At 49.5% G+C, this 12,331-nt stretch overlaps 1 pseudogene; it reads left to right on the top strand.

Annotated features, from left to right (window-relative positions):
* The first annotated feature begins 9,395 nt into the window (after window positions 1-9,395).
* LOC139396235 (polysialoglycoprotein-like) lies at window positions 9,396-12,331 on the top strand (annotated as a pseudogene).

Here is a 12,331-nt window from a genome sequence, read left to right as displayed (position 1 = left end):
GCGACCGGCCCGTCCGGCGACGACGCCACCTCTGAAGCTGCGACCGGCCCGTCGGGCGACGACGCCACCTCTGAAGCTGCGACCGGCCCGTCCGGCGACGACGCCACCTCTGAAGCTGCGACCGGCCCGTCCGGCGACGACGCCACCTCTGAAGCTGCGACCGGCCCGTCCGGCGACGACGCCACCTCTGAAGCTGCGACCGGCCCGTCCGGCGACGACGCCACCTCTGAAGCTGCGACCGGCCCGTCCGGCGACGACGCCACCTCTGAAGCTGCGACCGGCCCGTCCGGCGACGACGCCACCTCTGAAGCTGCGACCGGCCCGTCCGGCGACGACGCCACCTCTGAAGCTGCGACCGGCCCGTCCGGCGACGACGCCATGGATATCTGACGTGGGACATGCAAGAGTTCATGGGTACTCTAGTCCAGTGTGTAACTGCATTTGCTTGTTTTGGCTCAATTAAACATTAACTGTAATACTTGTGTCCTCTGTATTGTTTTGGTGGTTCCTACTTGGAGTTGAGGTGTATGACCTGACTTGAGTAACTGGGGTGATGGCAACATTTATTTTGCATTATATCCATGCGCCAGCAATATTACTCAGACCCCTGTGTTTTAAATTACCAATTGACTTAAGCTACATGTGCTCAGTGTTGGTCCATTTATGCTAGTAGCATCACATGATATCTAACAGCATTTTGACGCCATTTCCGGTCACAACTTGCAGACTTGTTTACGTGTTGCGGTGTTTTGTTGCCTACTTTGCTACATGACAACTTTACGGTTTTTACTTTTTAATTATCGTTTATATTTTTGGTTTCCCTCAATTTTTTTCACTCGTGTCAGGGTTGCGTCAATTCGAATCTGGTATCAGGATAAATATGACTGAGGCTTTTATTAGCTAAGCAATAAGTAGTAAATGCAATTTTCGTGTATATATGGGCTCTCTGTCCCACCTCGCAGGGCAAAACAGAACTGACTTGTTCCTGACAAAGATATTTAATATACTCTGACAGAAGTAGTTCCTGCTTCCGAGCCGGCCTGTCAGAGTAGCGACTGGGCGTGGTTTAGACTCACCCAGCCTATCGTTCATTGTTGGCGCAGAGGCTGGTCCCAGCCCCTTAAGCGCTTCAGCGGTCAGTCGTTGTAGCTGTGTAGAATATGCAGTTATCAGGCACCTGGCTCCTGTTATCTAACAAAAGACTGTTCTGAATGTGCCCCCCCAACTCATTGCACAGTTCTGTATTTTTCCATCATGAGAAAGGCCCATGGCCCTGAAACTGTTAACAATGGTTCAAGTCAGCTATGTTGCATAACACATACATACATCCACACAAGCCAACAGCAGATAATATTAAATCACATATGGTAACGGGCTATAGTGCATAACACAGAATCCTCATACTCCGGACGCTTTATCTGGACATGGTTCGTCAGGACCTCCAACAGCCGACGCTAAGTAGTAACATTAACATGATGCCTTCTAATTGCAGTCGCTGTACTCATACAGGAGAACGATCGCCTTACGGTGAGGATAGCTGTGCTACAAGCTTCAGACGCAATCGTTAGGCAAGGGTAATTTCAGTGTAGGAAAGGATGAAACAGCGTCTGTGCCACCAGTAAGTACAGATAGTAACGTTAGTATAAATCCCCTCGCACGGTCCCCGCTGCCGGACAACTTTCTCACGGTTTCTGGAGGGAAATGCTGTAGGAATGCTCAACCGGTGTCGCTCATTCAGCCGACAAACTTTCAACCGGTTTTCCCCATTAAGCAGCGAGTCGGAGTCAAAGGCCGAGCCTTCTCTTGTCTCTACTCCTCCCGTTACGGGGTCAGAGACGCCGAAGCTTCCCACCATTAGCTCTGACAAATTGAAAACTCTAGTCATTGGCGACTCCATTACCCGCAGTATTAGACTTAAAACGAATCATCCAGCGATCATACACTGTTTACCAGGGGGCAGGGCAACCGACGTTATGGCTAATCTGAAGATGGTGCTGGCTAAAGCTAAAACTGGCGAGTATAGAGATATTGTTATCCACGTCAGCACCAACGATGTTAGGATGAAACAGTCAGAGATCACCACCAACATAGCTTCAGCGTGTAAATCAGCTAGAAAGATGTGTCGGCATCGAGTAATTGTCTCTGGCCCCCTCCCAGTTAGGGGGAGTGATGAGCTCTACAGCAGAGTCTCACAACTCAATAGCTGGTTGAAAACTGGTTTCTGCCCCTCCCAAAAGATAGAATTTGTAGATAATTGGCCCTCTTCCTGGGACTCACCCACAAACAGGACCAAGCCTGACCTGCGGAGGAGTGACGGACTCCATCCTAGCTGGAGGGGTGCTCTCATCTTATCTAACAACATAGACAGGGCTCTAACTCCTCTAGCTCCACAATGAAATAGGGTGCAGGCCAGGCTGTTAGCCAGTCTGCCACTAGCACAGTCAGTGTAGTCAGCTCAGCTATCTCCATTGAGACCGTGTCTGTGCCTCGACCTAGGTTGGGCAAAATTAAACATGGCGGTGTTCGCCTTAGCAATCTCACTAAGATAAAGACCTCCTCCATTCCTGTCATTATTGAAAGAGATCATGATACCTCACATCTCAAAATAGGGCTACTTAATGTCAGATCCCTTACTTCAAAGGCAATTATAGTCAATGAACTGATCATAATCTTGATGTGATTGGCCTGACTGAAACATGTCTTTAGCCTGATGAATTTACTGTGTTAAATGAGGCCTCACCTCCTGGCTACACTAGTGACCATATCCCCCGTGCATCCTGCGGAGCTGTTGCTAACATTTACGATAGCAAATGTACATTTACAAAAAAAAAAGACGTTTTCGTCTTTTGAGCTTCTAGTCATGAAATCTATGTAGCCTACTCAATCACTTTTTTTAGCTACTGTTTACAGGCCTCCTGGGCCATATACAGCGTTCCTCATTGAGTTCCCTGAATTCCTATCGGACCATGTAGTCATAGCAGATAATATTCCCACTCCAAAAGGCTTTCGGAGCCATCATCGACTCAGTGGGTTTTGTCCAACATGTCTCTGGACCTACTCACTGTCACAGTCATACTCTGGACCTAGTTTTGTCCCATGGAATAAATGTTGTGGATCTTAATGTTTTCCCTCATAATCCTGGACTATCGGACCACCATTTTATTACGTTTGCAATTGCAACAAATAATCTGCTCAGACCCCAACCAAGGAACATCAAAAGTCGTGCTATAAATTCACAGACAACACAAAGATTCCTTGATGTCCTTCCAGACTCCCTCTGTCTACCCAAGGACGCCAGAGGACAAAAATCAGTTAACCACCTAACTGAGGAACTCAATTTAACCTTGCGCAATACCCTAGATGCAGTTGCACCCCTAAAAACTAAAAACATTTCTCATGAGAAACTAGCTCCCTGGTATACAGAAAATACCCGAGCTCTGAAGCAAGCTTCCAGAAAATTGGAACGGAAATGGCGCCACACCAAACTGGAAGTCTTCCGACTAGCTTGGAAAGACAGTACCGTGCAGTATCGAAGAGCCCTTGCTGCTGCTCGATCATCCTATTTTTCCAACTTAATTGAGGAAAATAAGAACAATCCGAAATTCGTTTTTGATACTGTCGCAAAGCTAACTAAAAAGCAGCATTCCCCAAGAGAGGATGGCTTTCACCTCAGCAGTAATAAATTCATGAACTTCTTTGAGGAAAAGATGATTATTACAAAGTAAATTACGGACTCCTCTTTAAATCTGCGTATTCCTTCAAAGCTCAGTTGTCCTGAGTCTGCACAACTCTGCCAGGACCTAGGATCAAGAGAGACACTCAAGTGTTTTAGTACTATATCCCTTGACACAATGATGAAAATAATCATGGCCTCTAAACCTTCAAGCTCCATACTGGACCCTATTCCAACTAAACTACTGAAAGAGCTGTTTCCTGTGCTTGGCCCTCCTATGTTGAACATAATAAACGGCTCTCTATCCACCGGATGTGTACCAAACTCACTAAAAGTGGCAGTAATAAAGCCTCTCTTGAAAAAGCCAAACCTTGACCCAGAAAATATAAAAAACTATCGGCCTATATCGAATCTTCCATTCCTCTCAAAATGTTTAGAAAAGGCTGTTGCGCAGCCTCTGCCTTCCTCGTCAGAGGAGGAGATAGAAGAAAACCGTTACAGTCTCTGTGAATGGTTTGTCCTCTGACAAATCAACTGTAAATTTCGATGTTCCTCAAGGTTCCGTTTTAGGACCACTATTGATTTTCACTATATATTTTACCTCTTGGGGATGTCATTCGAAAACATAATGTTAACTTTCACTGCTATGCGGATGACACACAGCTGAACATTTCAATGAAACATGGTGAAGCCCCAAAATTGCCCTCGCTAGAAGCATGTGTTTCAGACATAAGGAAGTGGATGGCTGCAAACGTTCTACTTTTAAACTCGGACAAAACAGAGATGCTTGTTCTAGGTCCCAAGAAACAAAGAGATCTTCTGTTGAATCTGACAATTAATCTTAATGGCTGTACAGTCGTCTCAAATAAAACTGTGAAGGCCCTCGGCGTTACTCTGGACCCTGATCTCTCTTTTGAAGAACATATCAAGACTGTTTCAAGGACAGCTTTTTTCCATCTACGTAACATTGCAAAAATCAAACTTTCTGTCCAAAAATGATGCAGAAAAATGTATCCATGCTTTTGTCACTTCTAGGTTAGACTACTGCAATGCTCTTACTTTCCGGCTACCCGGATAAAGCACTAAATAAACTTCAGTTAGTGCTAAATACGGCTGCTAGAATCCTGACTAGAACCCCAAAAATATATCATATTACTCCAGTGCTAGCCTCCCTACACTGGCTTCCTGTCAAGGCAAGGGCTGATTTCAAGGTTTTACTGCTAACCTACAAAGCATTACATGGGCTTGCTCGTACCTATCTCTCTGATTTGGTCCTGCCGTACATACCTACACGTACGCTACGGTCACAAGACGCAGGCCTCCTAATTGCTTCTTCCACATCTTTTGGTCCCTGTCTGTTTTGCTCTCAGTGAAGTGCTACTATCCCCTTGGACTACAGGTTATTGCCGTCATAAGGTGTGCGTCTGTCTGTTGGCCGGACACTTTCTACCGTTTAGGACCTTTGTGGGTAAAGGTAAAGATGGGGTATAGCAGCAGAAGTTCCTCTGAAGTCCAGTATCTGCTGGAAGGGAACCTGGTGGTACGAGAGGATGAGTGTGGGCCTGTTGTGCTTCCCCCTATCCCTCCCTCTTCTCTCTCACTGTCTGAGGGACTCTTAAGGTTCCTGTGCGGATGGCTTGGTTCGTGCCCTCCCGAAGCTGGCTGTGGTGATTTAAGCAACGCTGTGTTTATGTGTGTATTTGTTTGTGGCCTCTGGCCCACTTCGCTGTCCCTCTGTCCAGTACGTACCGTTGTAGCAGGCCCAGTGTAGTGGCGTGTAGCCCTGGTTGTCTGTGATGACGGGGAGGGTCCACACTGACTGGGCCCCTTACCTTCCCGAACCAGGAAGCTGGCGCTGTGCTGCACTCCTCGTGACCCGTCACCGCCTAGGAGGAAGGGAAGGGAAAGGAGGGGAGGGGAGGCAAGAATGGATTTCAATAATTTATAATCAATTAAATAATAAGGAATCATAATAGGTATATTTGGGCATAATTTATATTCCATGCTAGATCCCACACCAAAGCCATCCCTAGTAGTTCAATGGCCCCATCCCTAGATCAGAACAAGCCTCCCCCTCTCTTTCTGTGTGTGAGCGCGTACAGCCAACTCTCCTCACAACCCTTCTGTGTAGAGCTGTTCTGTGCCATTTGTCTTTGGCTTCTACGCTGGCTCCCTTGTTGAAACAGTGAGTACACACAGTCTGTGTGTCCGCTCAGCACCGACAGCGTCAGAGGGGTTCTGATACACAAGACAACAGGTCATATTACAAACTGGTAATAACCAGGCTGAGTCCCAAATGGCAACCTATTCCCTATATGGTACACTACTCTTGACCTGAGCCCATAGGACTTTGGTTTAAAGTACTGTACCAAGTAGGGTATAGGTTGCCATTTGGGATGCAGCCCCAGTTTCAAAATCTCTTTATTTCAGGAATTGTATCCAAAACCCAAGTGACTATTCCCGTCTTGAATGTCCACTGCACTCTGGAGGTCAGCATTTCCAATCAGCAAACGCAAACACTCCGAATGACCGTTGGTTGCTAGAGGAAGATAAACAGAGAGGATATAAGAATGTGAGATGATTGACCATTGGTAACTAGAGGAGGATAAACAGAGGATATAAGAATGTCAGATGATTGACCATTGGTAGCTAGAGGAGGATCAACAAGAGGATATAATAATGTGAGATGATTGACCGTTGGTAGCTAGAGGAGGATAAACAGAGAGGATATGAGCAGATTGCTGGACGACTATAACCTTCACATGAACAGACAGATTTCAAGAGACAGTGGTGTTGGTAGATGACATCCTCATGATGTTAACACAGCAGATATTAAAGAATTTTGGGGCTGAGGCCATCGAAGCCTGTCACCTGCTAGCTGTGTACCTGGCTCTGGATAGAAGTCTCCCCTGTGCACTGATCTAGGATCAGCTTACCCTCCCTAGATCCTCAATCATTAGTGGAGAACATGACAAAAAATGACCTTAGATCAGTGTCTCGTGGGCATTTTCACACGATACCATGTAACATCCCTAGAGTGGACATTGTCGTCCTAGCAACATGACCAAACAAATGGCCATCTTGGTCAGGAAAACGTTTTAATTACAGAAGCTCTATGTGATATCCTTATGTCTACCTGCAGCGTGGATGGGGGTCCTCTTCAGAGTGAAGTCTTTAACCAGGATGGAGGCTTCCTGGTTGATGAGGACGTCAACACACTCCACATGGCTTTTTAAGGCAGCCAGGTCCAGAGGGGTGCGCCCCTGGCTGTCCCTCACGTCTAGATCCAGCAGAGACTGAACCAGGACCTCCATAGCATGGTGGTGACTGTGGTACGCCTGAATAGATATTCACTCTTAATATAATCAATGTCCTAGAGTAGACCCGTGGTACGCCTGAACAGAAATACAGTGCTAGACCTCTAAAGTAGACCAGAGTCTTTCAATCGGGAGCCCATTTTTGCTCCCGCCCAGCATCAACATCGGAGGTTCCTGCCAAGCGTGGGATTGAGAAACAAACACTCTACTTCTCTTCTGAGGTTGATTAACTCAAATGGCAAAATAAGGAAATCATCCTCATCATCACTGTGTAGAATATGCATGTATTTTACACTAATCAGGAATAGATCGGAATATGGTGTGTGAGTCTGTCTGGACAGTCAACTTCCTGTGGAAAATCTACACCATGCTTGCATCCCAGATAGCACCCTATTCCCTATGTAGTGAACTACTTTTGATCAGGGCCTATAAGGATCTGGTCAAACGTAGTGTACTAAATAGGGAATAGGGTGCCATTTGTCATATGGAGACCACTACAGGAGCAGGTAGGCTTTACTCACAGCGAGGTGTAGAGGGCTGATGGGAGCTCTGACATCAGAGTCGTTCAGGATGTCTGTCCCTGAGGTTTCAATTAGTTGAGGAAAGACAAGAACGGCCAGTTCAGACTTGGAAAAAGAACATCAAGAGTGACGATGCGTCCACGACAAGCATGCAGCCACACCTTAAAACCTACTGTTGGGTTCTGAGAATATGAAATATACTAATTCATGTCACTGAGGGAGAGAGCTTAATGTATAACGTTTACATTATGTCAGGATATGTTATTGTTAGCCATCAGGCATCCTATGGGTGGGATCCTCTGGGATGAGAAGAGACACAGTCTGGTACCAATCACCATGTCAGCCTTGAGTTGGGGAGGAGTGAGCACTTTGGGGTAGCGGTCAGGTCAGATGAAGTGAGGAAGAACAGATATCACCAAGGTTCTGTCTAGCAACAGAGATGCATTGGCTGTTTAGAGGTGTAGGAGCAGACTCAGCATAGGAGAGAGGATTAAATATCAGTGCTTGTGTGAATATGTTTTTTGTCTAATGCAGCTGTCTTGACCCTCTGGGAAGAATAAACTTGGTTCAAGCATTCATAGTGTCCGTCGAGTTTTTACTCTGAGAATTAGAACCTAACAGTTGGCACTGCGAGCAGGGTTCACCGCGATTTGCAGTCGAACTAGAGATTAAGAAACAGTGAAACAGAAACAAGGTAAGCAAAGTTCCTACACCCGTTATCACTAATTCTGACATCTTGGGGAGATGAGAGTCGTAGGCTGAACCAATTATAGGGTACGAACCTAGAAAGCCTGAGCTTATTCAGTAGTCCCATTGTATTACGACCGGTCGTAGCTTTGTGGTATATGGTAAGTCCCGGAAGGTAAACCCAAACCTGTAGAGGGTAACTCCTAGGGGGTAAATCCCGAGTAGGTTGGTTCCTGCTTGTACTATAAGAATAGGGTGAGTCCCGGAAGGTAAGCCCGAGCAGGCAGGTACCTGCAAAGGGTAAGTCCTAGGGGGTAAGACCCGGGTGGGGTTGGTTACCTGCTATACCTGTAACGAGAGGGTGAAAGTCTCAGCCGCAGTGGCCATGCGGCAGTAGAGTGGGTGTGGATGGATAAAGTGACATGCTTGTGTACTAGGATAAAATGTTGCCATTCAGGGTTAGAAGAAAAGCAAAAAGATACTCAAACGCTGTTGGATTTGGGTGTATTAGCAGTAGCAATAAAGAGAGGTTGGTTTTATGCCCTGTTGGGGTGGGGAACCATGACAGATTATGTGGAAATAGGAAGACAAGTGTGAATCATTTTGGTAATGTGTGTTATCAACAACAGTGATATTTGAACAGATTGGAGATGACTATCCATAACAATAAAATCCTTCATACCATGCTTGTCCTGCCCCACAGCTGTAGACACAGCCTTCTCCAGGTCCTCAGACACTAGCTGGAGATCCATTACAGGATGTCTGTCACCTCACTGAGCCCCTATTGCAGGTTAGGGGTCACATCCACTTGAATGTCCTTCATATGACGAACCTCCTACAGAGCAAATGAGGAAAACATGATATATTAGGATTTATGTTAGTAGCAATAGAATATGGGAATTTTATCTCAACGCTACCTACAGCTAACATATTTATTTATGTATGTGATCTATGTAAATAAATAAATATATCACAGCTGTAAAACTGTGAAGGACTATAGGTGGAGGCCTACCCATTTCCCAGGAGCATTGTAAAACGTGGATTTGGGTACAGTGTTTATTTCCCCCTAATATCTTTGAAGATTACACCTAAAATAATTAGGCCTACTTCTTTCTACTGCTGATCTGAGACCATTAGGGTTAATCATTACAGATATAAATGCAATATATGGAGTAGAAAAGATTGCCTGCCCACCAACTTGATAAGAATCAACATATGTTCTACATGGTCTATTTCTATCTGAACGTAACAACTCAATCAAGCTTGTTAATTGATCGTTAAGCCATGTTTGTCAGGTAAACGGTCATTAGTGGCCTATATAACCCTCATACAGGCCATGGGAAGACATTACCTGTTGATAACACAGACTATTTTCATCATCATGGGAGGTGTGAGAGAATTGCTGCTCGTTGTGATGACTGTGGGGGTTGTCAAAGGTTGGTTCACTAATGTTTAAGGGATTTGTTTGGTAAATATGCTTAACTTTATAAGTTGGGTATTAATATTTGACTGTCTGTATCTTCCGCGTTGGTCATCTTTTATTCTTCACTGCTATTAATATATGTAGCTATTTTGTGTGAACTCAACTTCTGTCAACACTTTCTCCTCAGTTTCTTGTTACCCTGTTGGAAAGTCCCAGAAGCAAGATCAAGTCTCTCTGCAGAGGAGACTTGGAGGTACAACCCTTCTAGCTATGTTCTTTGTCACTGTCTATGGTGCTGCTGTGTTTGACACTCATTCAACAGCATAGAGTAACTCAGTCTAAATAATGTTGTCAAACCTTAACCTACATTTTTCAGAGCTGTCATCAAATGACGTCTCCATTGTGCATGCCCTGGCCTTGCTCCGATCCATAGGGTCTGACGCTAAACAAGCCAGAGAAGGTACGGCCTGAAACATATACTTTGAAAACTGTTGGGTTCATGTTGCTCAAAATTCGATTAGCAATTTGGCCTAGACCGTGTAGAACAGATGTGTTGCTGTAGAATACCCAACTGTTCCTTTTGTTTTTTCTCAAGAGTATTTAGAGACCAATGAAGTAGAATCCCAAGCTTCTCCAAACCATGGTAGCTCTCCGGCAAATGATGCCCTGTCCTCTGAGGAGAAGCTGAGGCGCGTGTCCTCGGACGACGCCACCTCTGAAGCTGCGACCGGCCCGTCTGGCGACGACGCCACCTCTGAAGCTGCGACCGGCCCGTCTGGCGACGACGCCACCTCTGAAGCTGCGACCGGCCCGTCTGGCGACGACGCCACCTCTGAAGCTGCGACCGGCCCGTCTGGCGACGACGCCACCTCTGAAGCTGCGACCGGCCCGTCTGGCGACGACGCCACCTCTGAAGCTGCGACCGGCCCGTCTGGCGACGACGCCACCTCTGAAGCTGCGACCGGCCCGTCTGGCGACGACGCCACCTCTGAAGCTGCGACCGGCCCGTCTGGCGACGACGCCACCTCTGAAGCTGCGACCGGCCCGTCTGGCGACGACGCCACCTCTGAAGCTGCGACCGGCCCGTCTGGCGACGACGCCACCTCTGAAGCTGCGACCGGCCCGTCTGGCGACGACGCCACCTCTGAAGCTGCGACCGGCCCGTCTGGCGACGACGCCACCTCTGAAGCTGCGACCGGCCCGTCTGGCGACGACGCCACCTCTGAAGCTGCGACCGGCCCGTCTGGCGACGACGCCACCTCTGAAGCTGCGACCGGCCCGTCTGGCGACGACGCCACCTCTGAAGCTGCGACCGGCCCGTCTGGCGACGACGCCACCTCTGAAGCTGCGACCGGCCCGTCTGGCGACGACGCCACCTCTGAAGCTGCGACCGGCCCGTCTGGCGACGACGCCACCTCTGAAGCTGCGACCGGCCCGTCTGGCGACGACGCCACCTCTGAAGCTGCGACCGGCCCGTCTGGCGACGACGCCACCTCTGAAGCTGCGACCGGCCCGTCTGGCGACGACGCCACCTCTGAAGCTGCGACCGGCCCGTCCGGCGACGACGCCACCTCTGAAGCTGCGACCGGCCCGTCCGGCGACGACGCCACCTCTGAAGCTGCGACCGGCCCGTCTGGCGGACGCCACGACGCCACCTCTGAAGCTGCGACCGGCCCGTCTGGCGACGACGCCACCTCTGAAGCTGCGACCGGCCCGTCTGGCGACGACGCCACCTCTGAAGCTGCGACCGGCCCGTCTGGCGACGACGCCACCTCTGAAGCTGCGACCGGCCCGTCTGGCGACGACGCCACCTCTGAAGCTGCGACCGGCCCGTCCGGCGACGACGCCACCTCTGAAGCTGCGACCGGCCCGTCCGGCGACGACGCCACCTCTGAAGCTGCGACCGGCCCGTCCGGCGACGACGCCACCTCTGAAGCTGCGACCGGCCCGTCCGGCGACGACGCCACCTCTGAAGCTGCGACCGGCCCGTCCGGCGACGACGCCACCTCTGGCGACGACGCCACCTCTGAAGCTGCGACCGGCCCGTCTGGCGACGACGCCACCTCTGAAGCTGCGACCGGCCCGTCTGGCGACGACGCCACCTCTGAAGCTGCGACCGGCCCGTCTGGCGACGACGCCACCTCTGAAGCTGCGACCGGCCCGTCTGGCGACGACGCCACCTCTGAAGCTGCGACCGGCCCGTCTGGCGCGACCGGCCCGTCTGGCGACGACGCCACCTCTGAAGCTGCGACCGGCCCGTCTGGCGACGACGCCACCTCTGAAGCTGCGACCGGCCCGTCTGGCGACGACGCCACCTCTGAAGCTGCGACCGGCCCGTCTGGCGACGACGCCACGACTCTGAAGCTGCGACCGGCCCGTCTGGCGACGACGCCACCTCTGAAGCTGCGACCGGCCCGTCTGGCGGCGACGACGCCACCTCTGAAGCTGCGACCGGCCCGTCCGGCGACGACGCCACCTCTGAAGCTGCGACCGGCCCGTCCGGCGACGACGCCACCTCTGAAGCTGCGACCGGCCCGTCCGGCGACGACGCCATGGATATCTGACGTGGGACATGCAAGAGTTCATGGGTACTCTAGTCCAGTGTGTAACTGCATTTGCTTGTTTTGGCTCAATTAAACATTAACTGTAATACTTGTGTCCTCTGTATTGTTTTGGTGGTTCCTACTTGGAGTTGAGGTGTATGACCTGA

The sequence above is a fragment of the Oncorhynchus clarkii genome, unplaced genomic scaffold (assembly GCF_045791955.1).
Source record: "Oncorhynchus clarkii lewisi isolate Uvic-CL-2024 unplaced genomic scaffold, UVic_Ocla_1.0 unplaced_contig_2937_pilon_pilon, whole genome shotgun sequence".
Classification (NCBI taxonomy): Eukaryota; Metazoa; Chordata; class Actinopteri; order Salmoniformes; family Salmonidae; genus Oncorhynchus; species Oncorhynchus clarkii.
This window is presented reverse-complemented; position numbering and strand designations above follow the sequence as displayed.